This window comes from Oncorhynchus gorbuscha, unplaced genomic scaffold (genome assembly GCF_021184085.1).
Source record: "Oncorhynchus gorbuscha isolate QuinsamMale2020 ecotype Even-year unplaced genomic scaffold, OgorEven_v1.0 Un_scaffold_6296, whole genome shotgun sequence".
Classification (NCBI taxonomy): Eukaryota; Metazoa; Chordata; class Actinopteri; order Salmoniformes; family Salmonidae; genus Oncorhynchus; species Oncorhynchus gorbuscha.
In genome coordinates, this window is record NW_025745456.1 from 1 (window position 1) to 21,746 (window position 21,746).

Consider the following 21,746-nt stretch of genomic DNA (forward strand, 5'->3'; position numbering starts at 1 on the left):
GATGGGTTGTAGTCAGTATGTCATATGTTACTGAGGCTGATGTTGATTGAAGGGTCAATCACTGAGGCCTCTACAACACACACACACACACACACACACACACACACACACACACACACACACACACACACACACACACACACACACACACACACACACACACACACACACACACACACACACACACACACACACACACGCAGGCACGCACGCAGGCACACACACACACACACACACACACACACACATAAGCATAAGCAGGCACGCACGCAGGCGCACACACACACACACACACACACACACACATAAGAAGGCACGCACGCAGGCACACACACACACACACACACACACACACACACACACACACACACACACACACACACACACACACACACACGCAGGCACGCACGCAGGCACACACACACACACACACACACACACACACACACACACACACACACACACACACACACATAAGCATAAGCAGGCACGCACGCAGGCGCACACACACACACACACACACACACACACACACACACACATAAGAAGGCACGCACGCAGGCACACACACACACACACACACACACACACACACACACACACACACACACACACACACACACACACACACACACACACACACACACACACACACACACACACACACATAAGCAGGCACGCACGCAGGCGCGCACACACACACACACACACACACACACACACACACACACACACACACACACACACACACACACACACACACACAGATGCACTGTTCTTCTCTCCTCATCTTACAGTACCTTGCCATTTGCTTCAGTTCCCTCTCTCTCTCTTCATCCCTTGTGTTTTATTTCTCTCTCTCTTCATCCCTTGTGTTTTATTTCTCTCTCTCTTCATCCCTTGTGTTTTATTTCTCTCTCTCTTCATCCCTTGTGTTTTATTTCTCTCTCTCTTCATCCCTTGTGTTTTATTTCTCTCTCTCTTCATCCCTTGTGTTTTATTTCTCTCTCTCTTCATCCCTTGTGTTTTATTTCTCTCTCTCTTCATCCCTCATGTTTTATGGGGTGGCAGGTAGAACTAGAACTTAACCCACTGTTCCTAGACCAGTTAACCCACTGTTCCTAGACCAGTTAACCCACTGTTCTTAGACCAGTTAATCCACTGTTCCTAGACCAGTTAACCCACTGTTCCTAGACCAGTTAACCCACTGTTCCTAGACCAGTTAACCCACTGTTCCTAGACCAGTTAACCCACTGTTCCTAGACCAGTTAACTAGACCGTCATTGAAAATAAGAATTTGTTCTTAACTGACTTGCCTAGTTAAATAAAGGTAAAATAAATAAAAACATTTCTCTCCCTGTTCATCCCACATGTTTTTTTCTCTCTCTATCCTCTCTTCTTTCTTTCAAGAACTCCTCCTAACCTCCGCAAATCTCCTCCTCTCCACTCCACCCCCCCTGTCTCTCATTTCTTCATCGATACATCCCTCGTGTCCTTCTCTCATTTCTACATTCAAAAATACTCAACTACCCCCTCCTCTCATCCTCCTCTACACTATGGGGGTTACACCATGTAGTACTGGTGGGGGGTGTTCAGCTGGAGAAACAACATTGCTTTTCTTCTACCTTTAGAGGATAACCCGCAAGATATGGGTGTTTGCGTGCTTGTGTTTAAGTACCATTTTCTGTATTTGTGTTTGTTTGCTTGTGTGTGTGGGCGCCTTTGAGTGTGTGTGTGAGTGTGTCTGTCTGTGTGTGTATGTTTGTCACACACACACACACACACACACAAGCACATGAAACGACATGAAAATAAAATAAAACTCTTGCTCAGTTGTGCACCGGGGCCGGATGTTAATGATTTCTACAACAGACTATTTGGACCTGATGTTTATAGCTAAATGGGGTTGTAGTGTATGACAAACCGATCAAATGTACAGTTCCTTGCGAAAGTATTCGGCCCCCTTGAAGTTTGCAACCTTTCACGCCCAATTTTTCAGTTTTTGATTTGTTAAAAAAGTTTGAAATATCCAATAAATGTCGTTCCACTTCATGATTGTGTCCCACTTGTTGTTGATTCTTCACAAAAAAATAAAGTTTTATATCTTTATGTTTGACGCCTGAAATGTGGCAAAAGGTCGCAAAGTTCAAGGGGGCCGAATACTTTCGCAAGGCACTGTATGTGTCTTATCAATGTTCCTAATGTACAGCTTCAGTGATATGGCCAGGTGTTGGAGCAGAGACAGACTGAAACCAATGCTCTCCAGGAGAATGACTGGCTACTACTGAGATTTTTCTCAATTTTGTCTATCCTTGGCTACTGGAGAACAATGAATTAGGAGAAGGACATCTGAGTCTTATTATCAACTGGAATTTTGATAGGAATCAATACAAAATAGTTTGAGAAAGAAACATTGTGTCCGAGAGTCTGTGTGTGTTGTACTAGGGTCTGTGTGTGTTGTCCTAGGGTCTGTGTCTGTTGTCCTAGGGTCTGTGTCTGTTGTCCTAGGGTCTGTGTCTGTTGTGCTAGGGCCTGTGTCTGTTGTACTAGGGTCTGTGTCTGTTGTCCTAGGGTCTGTGTCTGTTGTACTAGGGTCTGTGTCTGTTGTACTAGGGTCTGTGTCTGTTGTACTAGGGTCTGTGTCTGTTGTACTAGGGTCTGTGTGTTGTCCTAGGGTCTGTGCCTGTTATACCAGCGTCTGTGTCTGTTGTACTAGGGTCTGTGTGTGTTGTCCTGGGGTCTGTGTCTGTTGTGCTAGGGCCTGTGTCTGTTGTACTAGGGTCTGTGTCTGTTTTACTAGGGTCTGTGTCTGTTGTACTAGGGTCTGTGTCTGTTGTACTAGGGTCTGTGTCTGTTGTACTAGGGTCTGTGTCTGTTGTACTAGGGTCTGTGTCTGTTGTACTAGGGTCTGTGTCTGTTGTACTAGGGTCTGTGTCTGTTGTCCTGGGGTCTGTGCCTGTTATACCAGCGTCTGTGTCTGTTGTACTGGGTTCTGTGTCTGTTGTACTGGGTTCTGTGTCTGTTGTCCTGGGGTCTGTGTCTGTTGTACTGGGGTCTGTGTCTGTTGTCCTGGGGTCTGTGTCTGTTGTCCTGGGGTCTGTGTGTGTTGTCCTAGGGTCTGTGTCTGTTGTACTAGGGTCTGTGTCTGTTGTCCTAGGGTCTGTGTCTGTTGTCCTAGGGTCTGTGTGTGTTGTCCTAGGGTCTGTGTCTGTTGTACTGGGGTCTGTGTCTTGTACTGGGGTCTGTGTCTGTTGTCCTGAGGTCTGTGTCTGTTGTCCTGGGGTCTGTGTCTGTTGTCCTGGGGTCTGTGCCTGTTATACCAGCGTCTGTGTCTGTTGTCCTGGGGTCTGTGTCTGTTGTCCTGGGGTCTGTGTCTGTTGTCCTGGGGTCTGTGTCTGTTGTCCTGGGGTCTGTGTCTGTTGTCCTGGGGTCTGTGTCTGTTGTCCTGGGGTCTGTGCCTGTTGTCCTGGGGTCTGTGTCTGTTGTCCTGGGGTCTGTGTCTGTTGTCCTGGGGTCTGTGTCTGTTGTCCTGGGGTCTGTGTCTGTTGTCCTGGGGTCTGTGCCTGTTGTACCAGCGTCTGTGTCTGTTGTCCTGGGGTCTGTGTCTGTTGTCCTGGGGTCTGTGTCTGTTGTCCTGGGGTCTGTGTCTGTTGTCCTGGGGTCTGTGTCTGTTGTACCAGCGTCTGTGTCTGTTGTCCTGGGGTCTGTGTCTGTTGTCCTGGGGTCTGTGTCTGTTGTCCTGGGGTCTGTGTCTGTTGTCCTGGGGTCTGTGTCTGTTGTCCTGGGGTCTGTGCCTGTTGTCCTGGGGTCTGTGTCTGTTGTCCTGGGGTCTGTGTCTGTTGTCCTGGGGTCTGTGTCTGTTGTCCTGGGGTCTGTGTCTGTTGTACTGGGGTCTGTGTCTGTTGTCCTGGTGTCTGTGTCTGTTGTCCTGGGGTCTGTGTCTGTTGTCCTGGGGTCTGTGTCTGTTGTCCTGGGGTCTGTGTCTGTTGTCCTGGGGTCTGTGTCTGTTGTACTGGGGTCTGTGTGTGTTGTCCTGGGGTCTGTGTCTGTTGTCCTGGGGTCTGTGTCTGTTGTCCTGGGGTCTGTGTCTGTTGTCCTAGGGTCTGTGTCTGTTGTCCTGGGGTCTGTGTCTGTTGTCCTGGGGTCTGTGTCTGTTGTCCTGGGGTCTGTGTCTGTTGTCCTGGGGTCTGTGTCTGTTGTCCTGGGGTCTGTGTCTGTTGTCCTAGGGTCTGTGTCTGTTGTCCTGGGGTCTGTGTCTGTTATTTGTGTTAGATGATTCAGGAAATTCTATAATACCTCTTACTAGTTAAACTACTACAGCTGAGGCAGTATAACACTGTAATACATATTAGCGTCACTACTGTCTGGCCCGTGAGACTTATAGTAGATGTTGTGAGAATTAATAGTAGATGTTCTGACTGTACATTATTGTCTTATAGACAGGCATCAGCAGCCAGCAGCATCTGGATGGCAAGAACCAGCATCTGGGTGGCATCACGCTACATCAACAGCCCTATCAGCATGTCGTGGGGACCCAGAGAACGAGCATTCACACATACTTCATCTTGACTGACAAACACGAGGGTACCTTGCAAGCCATCTGGCTCACTGGGCTGTTTTGATGAGCTTTGTCATTGGTCCCTCATCCAGTCAGGGTCTGTCAAACTTGAACACTTTTTCTACAAACGACAATCTAGGACACTGACGTTTACACAACTGAGGCGAATCCCGTGGTAGCAGAGTTGAGGGACAGAGCGTCGCATTAAACACATCTGTTTGAGAAACAGAAATATTTGTGTTTTATTTACAAAATGCCGCCAGGCAAACAGCCATGTAAAAAACAGCTGATTTTAACCCACGTTCTTTTGTCCAGGGAATTCTCTGCGTTTGGTTCTTCACATGTATCTGAATGAAGAAAGCATCATAACAAGGCACATGAAGAGCCTACCGAAAGCAGTTTCTGTTAATGATGGTGAAGGCCCTTCCACCGCTGCTAATAGTTTTGGTGATGTGCCAGCACTAAGCTCACATTGTGATTCAGCTCTATATAATAAGAGTATTGTGGATAATTGTGATTCAGCTCTGTATAATAAGAGTATTGTGGATAATTGTGATTCAGCTCTATATAATAAGAGTGTTGTGGATAATTGTGATTCAGCTCTGTATAATAAGAGTGTTGTGGATCATTGTGATTCAGCTCTATATAATAAGAGTGTTGTGGATAATTGTGATTCAGCTCTATATAATAAGAGTGTCGTGGATAATTGTGATTCAGCTCTATATAATAAGAGTATTGTGGATAATTGTGATTCAGCTCTATATAATAAGAGTGTTGTGGATCATTGTGATTCAGCTCTATATAATAAGAGTATTGTGGATAATTGTGATTCAGCTCTATATAATAAGAGTATTGTGGATAATTGTGCTCAACTCAAAGCAGCAGGAGCGGGTGAAACAACAGTAACGGCTTTAGGTAGTTCCATGGAAGAGAGAGTTGATGATGATCCACAGTCAAGCTAAACAGTCAGTGAAGAAGTGTCTGTCTTTACAGGAAACTGACAACAATGATATAGATAGATCCAGTGTTTTGGACAAATAGAAAATCCTTTCAGTGTATTGAATTCTGAAACCAAAAGGTTGAAATATTTCTCAGAGAGAAGAGGGATCTGTAGATCCAGTTGAATATGTTTTTGGCGCAGGATTTGACACGCGATGCAAGGGAATCACTGGGACGTATGACCAGGTTATTGTTACAGATACATTAATGAACATACCCATTTTTGTTGACGTTTAGAGTCCATTTACAAAAATGCACACGTAAATTAAATGTGGCAGCCTGTGGATGGTCCCAAAGAAAGTCGACTTCGACCTGGGTGATGGATCGTTAAGAAACATTCTCTCTTCTCAGAAGAGACTCGTGCTCTATTCTCAGAAGAGACTCGTGCTCTATTCTCAGAAGAGACTCGTGCTCTATTCTCAGAAGAGACTCGTGCTCTATTCTCAGAAGAGACTCGTTCTCTATTCTCAGGAGAGACTCGTGCTCTATTCTCCGAAGAGACTCGTGCTCTATTCTCAGAAGAGACTCGTGCTCTATTCTCCGAAGAGACTCGTGCTCTATTCTCCGAAGAGACTCGTGCTCTATTCTCCGAAGAGACTCGTGCTCTATTCTCCGAAGAGACTCGTGCTCTATTCTCCGAAGAGACTCGTGCTCTATTCTCCGAAGAGACTCGTGCTCTATTCTCCGAAGAGACTCGTGCTCTATTCTCAGAAGAGACTCGTGCTCTATTCTCAGAAGAGACTCGTGCTCTATTCTCAGAAGAGACTCGTGCTCTATTCTCAGAAGAGACTCGTGTTTTAACAATGTACAAATGGTAAAGGACACGAGATAAAATAAACAAGCATAGATATGGGTTGTATTTACAATGGTGTGTGTTCTTCACTAGTTGCCCTTTTCTTGTGGCAACAGGTCACATATCTTGCTGCTGTGATGGCACACTGTGGGATTTCACCCAGTAGATATGGGAGTTTTTCAAAATTTGATTTTAAAAAAAATTCTTTGTGGATCAGTGTAATCGGGGGGAAATATGTCTCTCTAATATGGTCATAGATTGGGCAGGGGGTTAGGAAGTGCAGCTCAGTTTCTACCTCATTTTGTGGGCAGTGAGCACATAGCCTGTCTTCTCTTGAGAGCCATGTCTGCCTACGGCGGCCTTTCTCAATAGCAAGGCTTTGCTCACTGAGTCTGTACATAGTCAAAGCTTTCCTTAAGTTTGGGTCAGTCACAGTGGTCAGGTATTCTGCTGTGTACTCTCTGTTTAAAGGCCAAATAGCATTCTAGTTTGCTCTGTTTTTTTTGTTAACTACTTGACACATTGGAAAAATTATCTTTTTGTTTTCTCATGATTTGTTTGGGTCCAATTGTGGTTCTGTCCTGGGGCTCTGTAGGGTGTGTTTGTGTTTGTGAACAGAGCCCCAGGACCAGCAGGCTTAGGGGACTCTTCTCAGATTCATCTCTCTGTAGGTGATGGCTTTGTTATGGAAGGTTTGGGAATCGCTTCCTTTTAGGTGGTTATAGAATTTAATGGCTCTTTTCTAGATTTTGATAATTAGTGGGTATCGGCTAATTCTGCTCTGCATGCATTATTTTGTGTCCTCGTTGTACACGGAGGATATTTTTGCAGAATTCTGCGTGCAGAGTCTCACTTTGGTGTTTGTCCCATTTTGTGAAGTCTTGGTTGGTGAGCGGACCCCAGACCTCACAACCATAAAGGGCAATGGGCTCTATGACTGATTCAAGTATTTTTAGCCAAATCCTAATTGGTATGTTGAAATTTATGTTCCTTTTGATGGCATAGAATGCCCTTCTTGCCTTGTCTCTCGTTCACAGCTTTGTCAAAGTTACCTGTGGCGCTGATGTTTAGGCCAAGATATGTAAAGTTTTTTGTGCTCTAGGGCAACAGTGTCTAGATGGAATTTGTATTTGTGGTCTTGGTGACTGGACCTTTTTTGGAACACCATTATTTTGGTCTTACTGAGATTTACTGTCAGGGCCCAGGTCTGACAGACTCTGTGCAGAAGATCTAGGTGCTGCTGTAGGCCCTCCTTGGTTGGTGACAGAAGCACCAGATCATCAGCAAACAGCAGACATTTGACTTCGGATTCTAGCAGGGTGAGGCCGGGCACTGCAGACTCTTCTAGTGCCCGCGCCAATTCGTTGATGTATATGTTGAAGAGGGTGGGGCTTAAGCTGCATCCTGTCTAACCCACGACCCTGTGTGAAGAAATGTGTGTGTTTTTGCCAATTTAACCGCACACTTGTTGTTTGTGTACATGGATTTTATAATGTCGTATGTTTTACCCCCAACACCACTGTCCATCAGTTTGTATATCAGTCTCTCTCTCTCTCTCTCTCTCTCTCTCTCTCTCTCTCTCTCTCTCTCTCTCTCTCTCTCTCTCTCTCTCTCTCTCTCTCTCGCTCTCTCGCTCTCTCGCTCTGTTGTTCCGTTCCTCTATTCCTACCCTCTGCCATGTTCCTATCCTCTCTGCCATGTTCCTCTCCTCTCTGCCATGTTCCCCTCCTCTCTGCCATGTTCCCCTCCTCTCTGCCATGTTCCTATTCTCTCTGCCATGTTCCCCTCCTCTCTGCCATGTTCCCCTCCTCTCTGCCATGTTCCCCTCCTCTCTGCCATGTTCCCCTCCTCTCTGCCATGTTCCCCTCCTCTCTGCCATGTTCCCCTCCTCTCTGCCATGTTCCCCTCCTCTCTGCCATGTTCCTATCCTCTCTGCCATGTTGCCCTCCTCTCTGCCATGTTCCCCTCCTCTCTGCCATGTTCCCCTCCTCTCTGCCATGTTCCCCTCCTCTCTGCCATGTTCCCCTCTCTCTGCCATGTTGCCCTCCTCTCTGCCATGTTCCCCTCCTCTCTGCCATGTTCCCCTCCTCTCTGCCATGTTGCCCTCCTCTCTGCCATGTTGCCCTCCTCTCTGCCATGTTCCCCTCCTCTCTGCCATGTTCCCCTCCTCTCTGCCATGTTCCCATCCTCTCTGCCATGTTCCTATTCTCTCTGCCATGTTCCCCTCCTCTCTGCCATGTTCCCCTCCTCTCTGCCATGTTCCCCTACCCTCTGCCATGTTCCTCTGCCATGTTCCCCTCCTCTCTGCCATGTTACCCTACCCTCTGCCATGTTCCTCTGCCATGTTCCCCTCCTCTCTGCCATGTTCCCCTCCTCTCTGCCATGTTCCCCTCCTCTCTGCCATGTTCCCCTCCTCTCTGCCCTCTCTTTTCATTTTGGTACTAGCTGACTTGACAGTAGTAGTGCCAATAAAGTTTTTCCAAAGATGTCTCTCCTCTCCAGTTGTGTTGCTGGTGTGGTGCTGTATGTCCCAGCTAACTCCTCTTTCGTCTGTCAGGTTCTGGAGGTGTAGAGCTGCTCCTCGTCCTGTGCGGCCTGGATCTCTCCTCCCCTGTCCCAGGGACTGTATCTGCCACACATCTCCCAGCACCGTATCCTGTCAGGCACATAACTTTTCTGTCTGTCCCAGAGGAGATCCCAGCCCAGAGCGAGAGGGTCTTCCTGGTAAGAACCGGTTGATTACTCAACCATGTGTAGTCTAGGAGATTTAAAAAGCATTTGTACTAAAAAAATGTAATGCTGAGTGTCTTGGACTTCTTCTTTTGGAATAGTTTTGTCTAATTATAATTTCTAATGTTGCCGTCAAATCAATGTTTGCCCATCCGGTTTCCAAAGAGCCACATCCAGACCTAAGCAGCGTTCTCGTCCTTTGTTTCTCTCCATTCTTCCCAGAACAACAAGATTCAGCGTCTGCTGCGGGGCCACTGGTCCCACCACGGTCTTGCTGTGGCTCTACTCCAACAACATCTCTTACATCCAGGCCTCCACTTTTCACGGCTTTGCCCGCCTGGAGGAGCTGGATTTGGGGACAACCGTCACCTGAGGGCCCTGGCTTCGGGCACCTTCAGGGCCTGGGCCGCCTGCACGCCCTGCACCTCTACCACTGTGGGCTGCTCAGCCTGCCGCCGGGGATCTTCGAGGGGCTCAGCAGCCTGCAGTACCTCTATCTGCAGGTAGAGGAATATAATATAAAATCTTAGCTATATTAGATAGCTAGTGTCGTGGAAAATTGCAAGATTCTTTTATAATGGTTGTTTTATTTGACAGAATAGAGTGTTCTGTTTAACTATTGTGTGTGTGTGTTCTACTGAGGATGGGCCTCTATGAGATAACACTGACAGAGGAGATTTACAATGTCTTTGGGTAACAAAGCAAAAATATTTTTATTTATTTTTATTTTGCAAATAAAAACAAAAACTGAAATATCACATTTACATAAGTATTCAGACCCTTTACTCAGTACTTTGTTAAAGCACCTTGGACAGAGATTACAGCCTCGAGGTCTTCTTTATGGCCTAGAAGCTTAGCACACCTGTATTTGGGGAGGTCCTCCCATTCTTCTCTGCAGATCCTCTCATTTCTGTCAGGTTGGATGGGGAGTTTCGTTGCAGCACATATTTTTAGGTCTCAGAGATGTTCAATTGGGTTCAAGTCTGGGCTCTGGCTGGGCCATTTATTTGTTAACCCCTCCTGTGTTTTCTTGGCTGTGTGCTGTGTCGTTGTCCTGTTGGAAGGTGAACCTTCGCCCCAGTCTGAGAACCTGCTCCAGAACGCTCAGGACTTCATCAGGATCTCTCTATACTTTGCTCTGTTAATCTTTGCCTCGATCCTGACTAGTCTCCCAGTCCCTGCTGCTGAAAAACATCCTTCATCATAGGGATGGTGCCAGGTTTCCTCCAGATGTGATTTCGCATTCAGACCAAAGACTTCAATTTGGTTTCATCAACAAAATCAAATCAAATGTATTTATATGGCCCTTCGTACATCAGCTGATATCTCAAAAGTGCTGTACAGAAACCCAGCCTAAAAAGCCCCAAACAGCAAGCAATGCAGGTGTAGAAGCACGGTGGCTAGGAAAAATTCCCTAGAAGGCCAAAACCTATTTAGAAACCTAGAGAGGAACCAGGCTATGTTATTGGCCAGTCCTCTTCTGGCTGTGCCGGGTGGAGATTATAACAGAACATGGCCAAGATGTTTCAAATGTTCATAAATGACCAGCCGGGTCAAATAATAATAATCACAGGCAGAACAGTTGAAACTGGAGCAGCAGCACGGCCAGGTGGACTGGGGACAGCAAGGAGTCATCATGCCAGGTCGTCCTGGGGCATGGTCCTAGGTGTCATTATGGGATTTTGCGATGTCATTATGGGGTATTGTGATGTCATTATGGGATATTGTGTGTAGATTGCTGAGGATTGATTTTTTTCTTAATCTATTTTAGAATAAGGCTGTAACGTAACAAAATGTGGAAAGAGTCAAGGGGTCTGAATATTTCTGAAGGCACTGTAAACAGATCTTAATTTGACCAGTTTCTCCATGGAAGAAAATGTATCCTGCATCAGGAGGATTTGATTATATATATATATATATATATCATTTAAAAAAAAACATGAAAATGCTAAATTAGTTTAGATCGGCTGTGGGTGTCAGGGAATGTATGTTTCTACTAGGGTACTTTTTGATTTTCATGACAACAGAGTGATCAAATTAAGATACTACATCTGTATTTCTCTCCCCACTTCTCCCATCCCTCCTCCTCATCCCTCCACAGAACAACCAGTTGGAGTTCCTGGAGGATGATCTGTTTGTGGACCTGCTGAACCTCACCCACCTCTTCCTCCATGGCAACAAGCTCTGGTCCCTCCACCAGAACACATTCAGGGGACTGGGAGTCCTGGACCGCCTCTTACTACACCAGAACCGGCTACAGGTACAGACACTCCAAAGTCTTTCTTTTTTCCCTTTTTTTAACACTGAAGCTGTGTACTAGAGTCTGCAGAATTAGAGCTAGGCCAGCCAGCCCACCAGACACACCAAAGTCAGGACTACCAGACAGCCCCAAAGTCAGGACTACCAGACAGCCCCAAAGTCAGGACTACCAGACAGCCCCAAAGTCAGGACTACCAGACAGCCCCAAAGTCAGGACTACCAGACAGCCCCAAAGTCAGGACTACCAGACAGCCCCAAAGTCAGGACTACCAGACAGCCCCAAAGTCAGGACTACCAGACAGCCCCAAAGTCAGGACTACCAGACAGCCCCAAAGTCAGGACTACCAGACAACCCCAAAGTCAGGACTACCAGACAGCCCCAAAGTCAGGACTACCAGACAGCCCCAAAGTCAGGCCCTCCAGACAACCCCAAAGTCAGGACTACCAGACAGCCCCAAAGTCAGGACTACCAGACAGCCCCAAAGTCAGGCCCTCCAGACAACCCCAAAGTCAGGACTACCAGACAGCCCCAAAGTCAGGACTACCAGACAGCCCCAAAGTCAGGACTACCAGACAACCCCAAAGTCAGGACCTCTAGACAGCCCACCAGACACCACTAAGTCAGGACAACCAGCCAGCCCACCAGACACCCCAAAGTCAAGACCACCAGAGCCAAGAACTCTTTCACCCCCCCCCCTAATTCAGTCTTTCACTTGGATAAGATGTTGAACTATTCCTTGCACTTCATCACCAGGGATGTTTACATTTGGTCTATTACTGGTCTATTACTGGTCTATTACTGGTGTATTACTGGTGTATTACTGGTGTATTGCTGGTCTATTGCTGGTCTATTGCTGGTCTATTGCTGGTCTATTGCTGGTCTATTGCTGGTCTATTGCTGGTCTATTGCTGGTCTATTGCTGGTCTATTGCTGGTCTATTGCTGGTCTATTGCTGGTCTATTGCTGGTCTATTGCTGGTCTATTGCTGGTCTATTACTGGTGTATTACTGGTGTATTACTGGTGTATTACTGGTGTATTGCTCTTCCTATTGGAATGGGGATTTTGTGTGTATGTACATTGCCTCTAAAATAATTTAATCAAGTACAGAAAATAATATAGAATAGTTGAGGATATTAATATGGCATTTAGCATCAATGGTTTCTGATCTAATGCAGTGGGTCCACCGTCTGGCGTTCCACGACCTGAGTCGCCTCACCACCCTCTACCTGTTCAACAACTCTCTGACTGAGCTGTCTGGGGCCAGCCTGGCTCTGCTGTCTTCCCTGGAGTACCTCAGACTCAACAACAACCCCTGGGAGTGTGACTGCAAGGTGGATTCCAAAACACACAACTTGGTTTTTCAGCTAGCCAATATACTTTCACTATAGACTCATATTCTGACCATCTCCCCTTTTTGTGCTTGTTTCATGTGCTATTTTGATTGCTTTTTTAGTCTTTTTTTTCATTTAATCTTTTTCAAATCAAATCAAATTGTATTTATTTATTATTTTTATTATAATAATTATTATTATATTTATTAGTATTATTATTATTTATATATTATTAGTATTTATTTATTTATGTTACATTTACATTTAAGTCATTTATTATTTATTAGTATTTATTAATTATTATAATAATTTATTTATTTATCTTATTATTTATTAGTATTTATTTATTTACTATTATTATTTATTTATTATTAATATTATTTATGTATTTATCCTATTATTTATTAGTATTTATTTATTTACTATTATTATTTATTATTATTAGTATTATTATTTTTATTTACTATTATTATTTATTATTATTATTATTATTATTTTATTTATTATTAGTATTAGTATTTATTTATTAGTATTTATTTATTTACTATTATTATTTTTCATTATTAGTAATATTATTTTTATTTACTATTATTATTTTTTATTATTATTATAATTAGTATTATTATTTATTATTATTATTTGTATTATTATTTTTTATTTACTATTATTATTTATTAGTAGTAGTATTATGAGTATTAGTATTTATTTATTATTATTAGTAGTATTAGTATTTATTTATTATTATTAGTAGTATTATTATTTATTGATTTACTATTATTATGTTTTATTATTAGTATTATTATTATTTATCTATTTACTAGTATTATTTATTATTATTAGTATTATTATTATTTATCTATTTACTAGTATTATTTATTATTAGTAGTATTAATAATAATTAGTATTATTTATTATTATTTATTATTAGTAGTATTAATAATAATTAGTATTATTTATTATTATTTATTATTAGTAGTATTAATAATAATTAGTATTATTTATTATTATTTATTATTAGTAGTATTAATAATAATTAGTATTATTTATTATTATTAGTATTAGTATTTATTTATGTATTATTATTTATCTATTTACTAGTATTATTTATTATTATTAGTATTAATAATAATTAGTATTATTTATTATTAGTATTATTATTTATTTATTATTATTATTAATTTATTATTAGTATTATTATTTATTCATCTTATTATTTATTAGTATTTATTTATTATTATTTGTTATTATTATTATTATTATTATTATTATTATTTAGGTATTTATTTATTATTATTTATCTTATTGTACTTTAATGTAATCTGTCCTTGGGTGTTTTTAAAGGCATGCATTATTAAATTAAATTGATTGTCTATTATTAAATTATTATTATTATTAAAAGGCATTATCGTCGTTATCCAGGCTCTGCCACTGTGGGTGTGGCTGCGTAGGTTCCGGGGCTCTACGTCGGTGCTGGAGTGCGTCTCCCCTCCTGAGCTCCAGGGCCGGGACCTCAAGGGCTTGAGGAAAGAGGACTTACCCAGCTGTTCAGCAGGAGAAGCCCGGGGAGGTGGTGTCGTAGGCGGAGAGGCCGGGCTGGGGGAGTCCCAGACGAAAGAGGAGGACTGTCGACTCCATCACAGGAACCACAAGCACCGCCATAACCACCACCAGCACCCACACCTCCCACACAGGGACCAGAACAACAGGGACCTGTCACCTTCGCCCCTACCCTTACCCCTTCCCAGGCCGCCCAAGGGGAGTCACAGGAACTGTACCCGGGCCGCAAAGGGGGTCAGAACGAGGTGCAGGTACTGAGGGAGGAGGAGGACTACACCCCTGGAGGGAATAAATACAACCCCTCCGCCCCCCCTCGCAGGAGGAACAAGTGTGTCCCCATGACATCAGTTGGCCCGCCCAGTGGGGTCAAGAGAGCCAATAGTAACGTGGCGTCCTGCCCCGCTGGGACTTTTCTCTGCATCCTGTTGGCTGTGCTGCTGTCACTCAGCTGAGACTGAGTTTACATGTAGCTAATGTTTTATCAACAACACCCTACAGGACAGTTCAGCACATACACTTTGTGACTGACCAGCTCTGGCTCCTGCACTGAGGTGTGTGTGTTTGTGTGTTGAAGTGTTCTCTGTTGATGCGTTCATTTTAACTGAAGCTTAGCCAGTGGAATTACACCGTCGCTCTTTGATGATGTCATAAAGGGGAGCGTCAGTCTCACCTCCAGGGGTTCTGATTTTGTGGTTGATTGAATTGAGAATACAAGAAGAAGAAGAATACTACTATAGCCATATTACCTGAGAGGATACCTCAACCATGATGATAACATGACCCTAACACGTTGTTGACATACTAGAAAAACATCCCTAAAATGTCAACTGGCCCAACGCCGCTAGGTTACCTGCTGCCCATATTAAACTGTGTTACTGACCCAACACTCTAACCTCTAGGTTACCTGCTGCCCATATTAAACTGTGTTACTGACCCAACACTCCTAACCTCTAGGTTACCTGCCCATATTAAACTGTGTTACCTCCCTAACCGCTGCCTGCATATTAAACTGTGTTACTGACCCAACACTCCTAACCTCTAGGTTACCTGCTGCCCATATTAAACTGTGTTACTGACCCAACACTCCTAACCTCTAGGTTACCTGCAGCCCATATTAAACTGTGTTACTGACCCAACACTCCTAACCTCTAGGTTACCTGCTGCCCATATTAAACTGTGTTACTGACCCAACACTCCTAACCGCTAGGTTACCTGCAGCCCATATTAAACTGTGTTACTGACCCAACACTCCTAACCTCTAGGTTACCTGCTGCCCATATTAAACTGTGTTACTGACCCAACACTCCTAACCTCTAGGTTACCTGCTGCCCATATTAAACTGTGTTACTGACCCAACACTCCTAACCTCTAGGTTACCTGCTGCCCATATTAAACTGTGTTACTGACCCAACACTCCTAACCTGTAGGTTACCTGCTGCCCATATTAAACTGTGTTACTGACCCAACACTCCTAACCTCTAGGTTACCTGCTGCCCATATTAAACTGTGTTACTGACCCAACACTCCTAACCTCTAGGTTACCTGCTGCCCATATTAAACTGTGTTACTGACCCAACACTCCTAACCTCTAGGTTACCTGCTGCCCATATTAAACTGTGTTACTGACCCAACACTCCTAACCTCTAGGTTGCCTGCTGCCCATATTAAACTGTGTTACTGACCCAACACTCCTAACCGCTAGGTTACCTGCTGCCCATATTAAACTGTGTTACTGACTCTAACCTGTAGGTTACCTGCTGCCATATTAAACTGTGTTACTGACCCAACACTCCTAACCTCTAGGTTACCTGCTGCCCATATTAAACTGTGTTACCTGGTTACCTGCAGCCCATATTAAACTGTGTTACTGACCCAACACTCCTAACCTCTAGGTTGCTGCCCATATTAAACTGGTTACCTCCTAACCTCTAGGTACCTGCCCATATTAAACTGTGTTACTGACCTCCTAACCTGTACCCAACACTCCTAACCGCCAGGTTAACAGCCCATATTAAACTGTGTTACTGACCCAACACTCCTAACCTCTAGGTTACCTGCTGCCCATTTAAACTGTGTTACTGACCCAACACTCCTAACCGCTAGGTTACCTGCAGCCCATATTAAACTGTACTGACCCAACACTTGACCTGTAGGTTACCTGCTGCCCATATCATAAAACTGTGTTACTGACCCACTCCTAACCTCTAGTTACCTGCTGCCCATATTAAACTGTGTTACTGAAACACTCCTAACCTCTAGGTTACCTGTTATTAAACTGTGTTACTGACCAACACTCCTAACCTCTAGGTTACCTGCTGCCCATATTAAACTGTGTTACTGACCCAACACTCCTAACCTCTAGGTTACCTGCAGGTTACCCCAACACTCCTAACCTCTAGGTTACCTGCTGCCCATATTAAACTTAAATCAACCGGGTTACTGCAGCCCAATATTAAACTGTGTTACTGACCTAACCTCTAGGTTACCTGCTGCCCATATTAAACTGTGTTACCAACACTCCTAACCGCTAGGTTACCTGCAGCCATATTAAACTGTGTTACTGACCAACACTCCTAACCTCCTGCTGCCCATATTAAACTGGTTACCTGGTTACCTGCCCATATTAAACTGTGCTACACCCAACACTCCTAACCTGTAGGTTACCTGCTTATTAAACTGTGTTATTGACCCAACACTCCTAACCTCTAGGTTACCTGCTGCTATTAAACTGTGTTACTAGGTTACCTGCTGCCCATATTAAACTGTGTTACCCAACACTATTAAACTGTGTTACTGACCCAACACTCCTAACCTCTAGGTTACCTGCAGCCCAAAGTGTGTTTGTAGCTAATCTACAGTACAGTGTTGTTTATGTAAACAGTCTCCATGTCTTTATTGAGGCTTTCAAAAAAGCTTCTCTGGTCTTTGAAGTTGAATCAGTGCTTGAAATGCAATACTTGACTTTTAGATCTTACAGATGTTGTATGTATGGTGACAGAGGAGAGAGTAGCGATTCAAAATCATGTCAGCCCACATCATTTCACACAGAGTGAGTCCATGTAACTTATTGTGGAGTTGTCAAAGCTGGAAATCTTTGACACGATATCAAAGTGTGAACTACGCCTCGTTTTGATAAAAAATAAACAATTTTAAAGCTGGGGGATGGGCATGGGAGAAATGTAACCACTTTCAAATTCATGGACAGAGCCATTGATGCAAGGAATGACCTTCCATGATTTCAAAATGATAGTTGTAGCACGTGTTTTGAGGTTTATACAGTGTTTGTTTGAGGCTATACAGTGTTTGTTTTGAGGCTATGCAGTGTTTGTTTTGAGGCTATGCAGTGTTTGTTTTGGAGGTTTATACAGTGTTTGTTTTGAGGCTATGCAGTGTTTGTTTTGAGGCTATGCAGTGTTTGTTTTGAGGCTATGCAGTGTTTGTTTTGAGGCTATGCAGTGTTTTGTTTTGAGGCTATGCAGTGTTTGTTTTGGAGGCTATGCAGTGTTTGTTTTGAGGCTATGCAGTGTTTGTTTTGGAGGCTATACAGTATTTGTTTTGAGGCTACAGTATTTGTTTTGAGGCTATGCAGTGTTTGTTTTGAGGCTATACAGTGTTTGTTTTGAGGCTATGCAGTGTTTGTTTTGAGGCTATGCAGTGTTTGTTTTGAGGCTATACAGTGTTTGTTTACATTTACATCATTTACAAACATTGAACTAAGCTCATGAAGCATTCTACATTAATCAATGGGAATATAATATATATATATATGGTGGTCCTGTAGCTCAGTTGGTAGAGCATGGCGCTTGTAACGCCAGGGAAGTGGGTTCAATCCTCGGGACCACCCATACGTAGAATGTATGCACACATGACTGTAAGTCGCTTTGATAAAAGCGTCTGCTAAATGGCATATATTATTATTATATTATATAATTCATTTATAAGTCCAAAATGTCATAATTTAAGTCACATTTTATCCTGAACTAAAGGGAGTGAATAGCATGCAAATAATATATTTTAAGTTATTGAAATTGTATTCCTTTGTAAACATTGGTAGAATTACATTTCAACTTTGACATAATGGAGCATTTGTGTAGATCAATAACAAAAAAAAAAATCTGAATTAATAAATCCCTTTCAATTTCAATTTGTAACGCAAACAAAGTCCAAGGGGGTGAATTCTTGTCATACGCACTGTATAAGCTATTCTAGTTGTGAGACCCGCTGGGAGACAGACGTAAATTCAACGTCTTTTCCATGTCATTTCATTAAAATGATGTGAAAACAATGTTGATTCAACCAGTGTGTGGGAGGTTAGTGCCTACGACAAGCCTAGATGCCCAAGAGGCTCAAAGCCCAGAAGTCAGAGGTCAATGATAGCTAAGAGGGGGAGTTGAGAGGTTATTTAACCTCTCCAATAGCCTCATGTCTTGTTGTAGAGCCACATATGAACATACATGTAAATGGGGCATTTCAACATCAGTCAGAGAGGAATAATGAAGGAATGATGGAATGAGTATTTAGTACCCAATGAGAAGAGAGCATGGATTTAACTGTTGCTTCAGGTGCAGTCCTCATTCTGGAATGTTGTGAGTGTTCTAAACTACACAATGGATCTGAGAATGTTGTGAGTGTTCTAAAAACTACACAATGGATCTGAGAATGTTGTGAGTGTTCTAAACTACACAATTGATCTGAGAATGATCTGAGTGTTCTAAAATACACAATGGTTTTTAGAATGTTGTGAGTGTTCTAAACTACACAATGGATCTGAGAATGTTTGAGTGTTCTAAGCTACACAGAAAAGTCTGGCAGAGAGAAGAGAGACTGAACATGGGAACGTTCTGATTCTGCTGAACTGCTGCTATGTTTGAGGAGACAGAGAGCTCTGGAACTCTCCTCGTGATTCTGGTACCTTCTTTTAGGATAAGGAATCTTCTTCATGTTTCTGAAATCGTCTTCATGTTTCTTGAACTCTCTTCGTGATTCACAAACATTCCGTGTTCTGGAACTCTTATTCATGGTTCTAGAACCTTCTTCAGGATCTGGAACTCTTCTTCGTGGAGAGGTGATAAAGGGACAGGTGACAGAGGGCCCACAAGGCTCCTTGTGGCCTGGAGGGGTAACAACAACCTCCCCAGCCTTGCCCAGCCCTGTCCAGTCCTACACTCACCAAGCTGTCCTCACAGTGACGGATGTCTCTGTAGAACAGTGGTCTCCAACCCTGGTCCTGGAGATATACAGAGCTTTTGTTCCAGCCCCGCACTAACAGACCTGATTCAACTAATCCTGTGTTTCTCAATTCATTCCTGTGGGAACAACGAGAGATTTTGTTCTCGCCTTGCACTGATTCGGCTAGTGCAGGGGTTGACAAACTACGGCCCTATGAAATGTTCACAGAGAGGGAATTTTTTGTTCGTTTTTTTTTTTAAACACTCCAGGCCTTGATCATCTCTAACTAAATAGAGAGTATCTCCGCATCAGTCAAAGCGTTGTCTGCTGATATGATGCCCGTCTGTCTCACCCAGGTAGAGAAGTGCAACTGAAGCACAACATTTGTCTGAAGCTGAGTAGAAATTACAATAGATTTGCGTTTACAAAACGCAACAAGATATTTCTTATGCGTTTTACCTTATTTAATTTTTTTCTTTCCTGCGTGACAAATAAACAATTCTGCATTAACACAACTCCTAAGTTTAACTTGCTAATTAATTAAGTGACTGAATGAATAAGGTGATTGGACATTATGTAGTGTTGGCTTTCTGCCGTGTTGGAGAAGCCAAAACCCTTTTGGATTAATCATTTGTACAGCTGCCACTGCAATCTTTTGATTTCCTGACTTTTTTTCTCTTCTCCTTCCTCTGCTTGTCTGCTCCTCCCCCATCTTCTTCTCCTAGCAGAGCAGGCAGGCCCGTTGCCCCAGCGACTCCAGACTCCACGCAGACACTGTGTGTACCGACACGTGCTGCTCCAGAGTCAGTACTGTTCATTTGCATAGTGTCTCTCGTTCACATTCCCTCGTAAAAGTTCAAACTCTACCTATGTATGAGGAACTTTATAAGTTGGACTGCCGTTCGCGCTCGTTAGAATATTTAGCTAGCAGGCTCCATGGAAATTCGCTATTACTTGTGCTAATTTTGTTAGCATTCTGGTAATAGACCCCTAATGGAGTTTTTTTTGGCCCCCTCCCACACGCACACGAGGCCGGTAATACGTTAAATCCCAGGATAATAGTCTGGATACCATCCGACTCTAGTGGTGACTCAGTTCTGATTAGTTGAATCAGGTATGGTTCGTGCACTTCCTGCTGTGTGTCTCCAGGACAAGAGTGGACGCTGCGGCAGACAGTATTTGTACCGCTGTAAAAAAAAATCCTTGAGGTGATGCTATCTAAAATGACCTCTGTGTCCGTTCGTTGATGTGAGGGTGACGTATGTAACCACGGAGGAACTGGCTCGGTCCTTTCTGTCCTGTTAGTCTGTCGGCAGTCTTCAGTCTGTTTGGGGCCTGTCGGCAGTCTGTTAACAGTCTGTTTGCGGCCTGTCTGCAGTCTTCAGTCTGTTTGCGGCTGTCTGCAGTCTGTTAGCAGTCTGTTTGCGGCCTGCTGGCAGTCTGTTAGCAGTCTGTTTGCGGCCTGCTGGCAGTCTGTTAGCAGTCCGTTTGCGGCCTGCTGGCAGTCTGTTAGCAGTCTGTTTCCGGGCTGCTGGCAGTCTGTTTGCAGTCTGTTTGCGGCCTGCTGGCAGTCTGTTTGCAGTTTGTTTGCGGCCTGTTTGCAGCCTGTTAGCAGTCTGTTTGCGGCCTGTTTGCAGCCTGTTAGCAGTCTGTTTGCGGCCTGTTTGCAGCCTGTTAGCAGTCAGTTTGCGGCCTGTTTGCAGCCTGTTAGCAGTCTGTTTGCGGCCTGTTTGCAGCCTGTTAGCAGTCTGTTTGCGGCCTGCTGGCAGTCTGTTTGCAGTCTGTTTGCGGCCTGCTGGCAGTCTGTTTGTGGCCTGCTGGCAGTCTGTTTGCGGCCTGCTGGCAGTCTGTTAGCGGCCTGCTGGCAGTCTGTTAGCGGTCTGTTTGCAGTCTGTTTGCAGTCTGTTTGCGGCCTGCTGGCAGTCTGTTAGCGGTCTGTTTGCAGTCTGTTTGCGGCCTGCTGACAGTCTGTTAGCGGTCTGTTTGCGGTCTGTCTGCGGTCTGTTTGCGGTCTGTTTGCAGTCTGTTTGCAGTCTGTTTGCGGCCTGCTGGCAGTCTGTTAGCGGTCTGTTTGCAGTCTGTTTGCGGCCTGCTGACAGTCTGTTAGCGGTCTGTTTGCGGTCTGTCTGCGGTCTGTTTGCGGTCTGTTTGCAGTCTGTTTGCAGTCTGTTTGCAGTCTGTTAGCAGTCTGTTAGCAGTCTGTTAGCAGTCTGTTAGCAGTCTGTTAGCAGTCTGTCTGCAGTCTGTTTGCAGTCTGTCTGCAGTCTGTCAGCAGTCTGTCAGCAGTCTGTTAGCAGTCTGTTTGCAGTCTGTTTGCAGTCTGTTAGCAGTCTGTTTGCAGTCTGTTA

The 21,746-nt window shown here is 44.0% G+C and overlaps 1 pseudogene; it reads left to right on the forward strand.

Moving 5' to 3' along the window:
- The first annotated feature begins 8,835 nt into the window (after positions 1–8,835).
- Positions 8,836–14,457, forward strand: LOC124019057 (annotated as a pseudogene).
- The last annotated feature ends 7,289 nt before the right edge of the window (positions 14,458–21,746 follow it).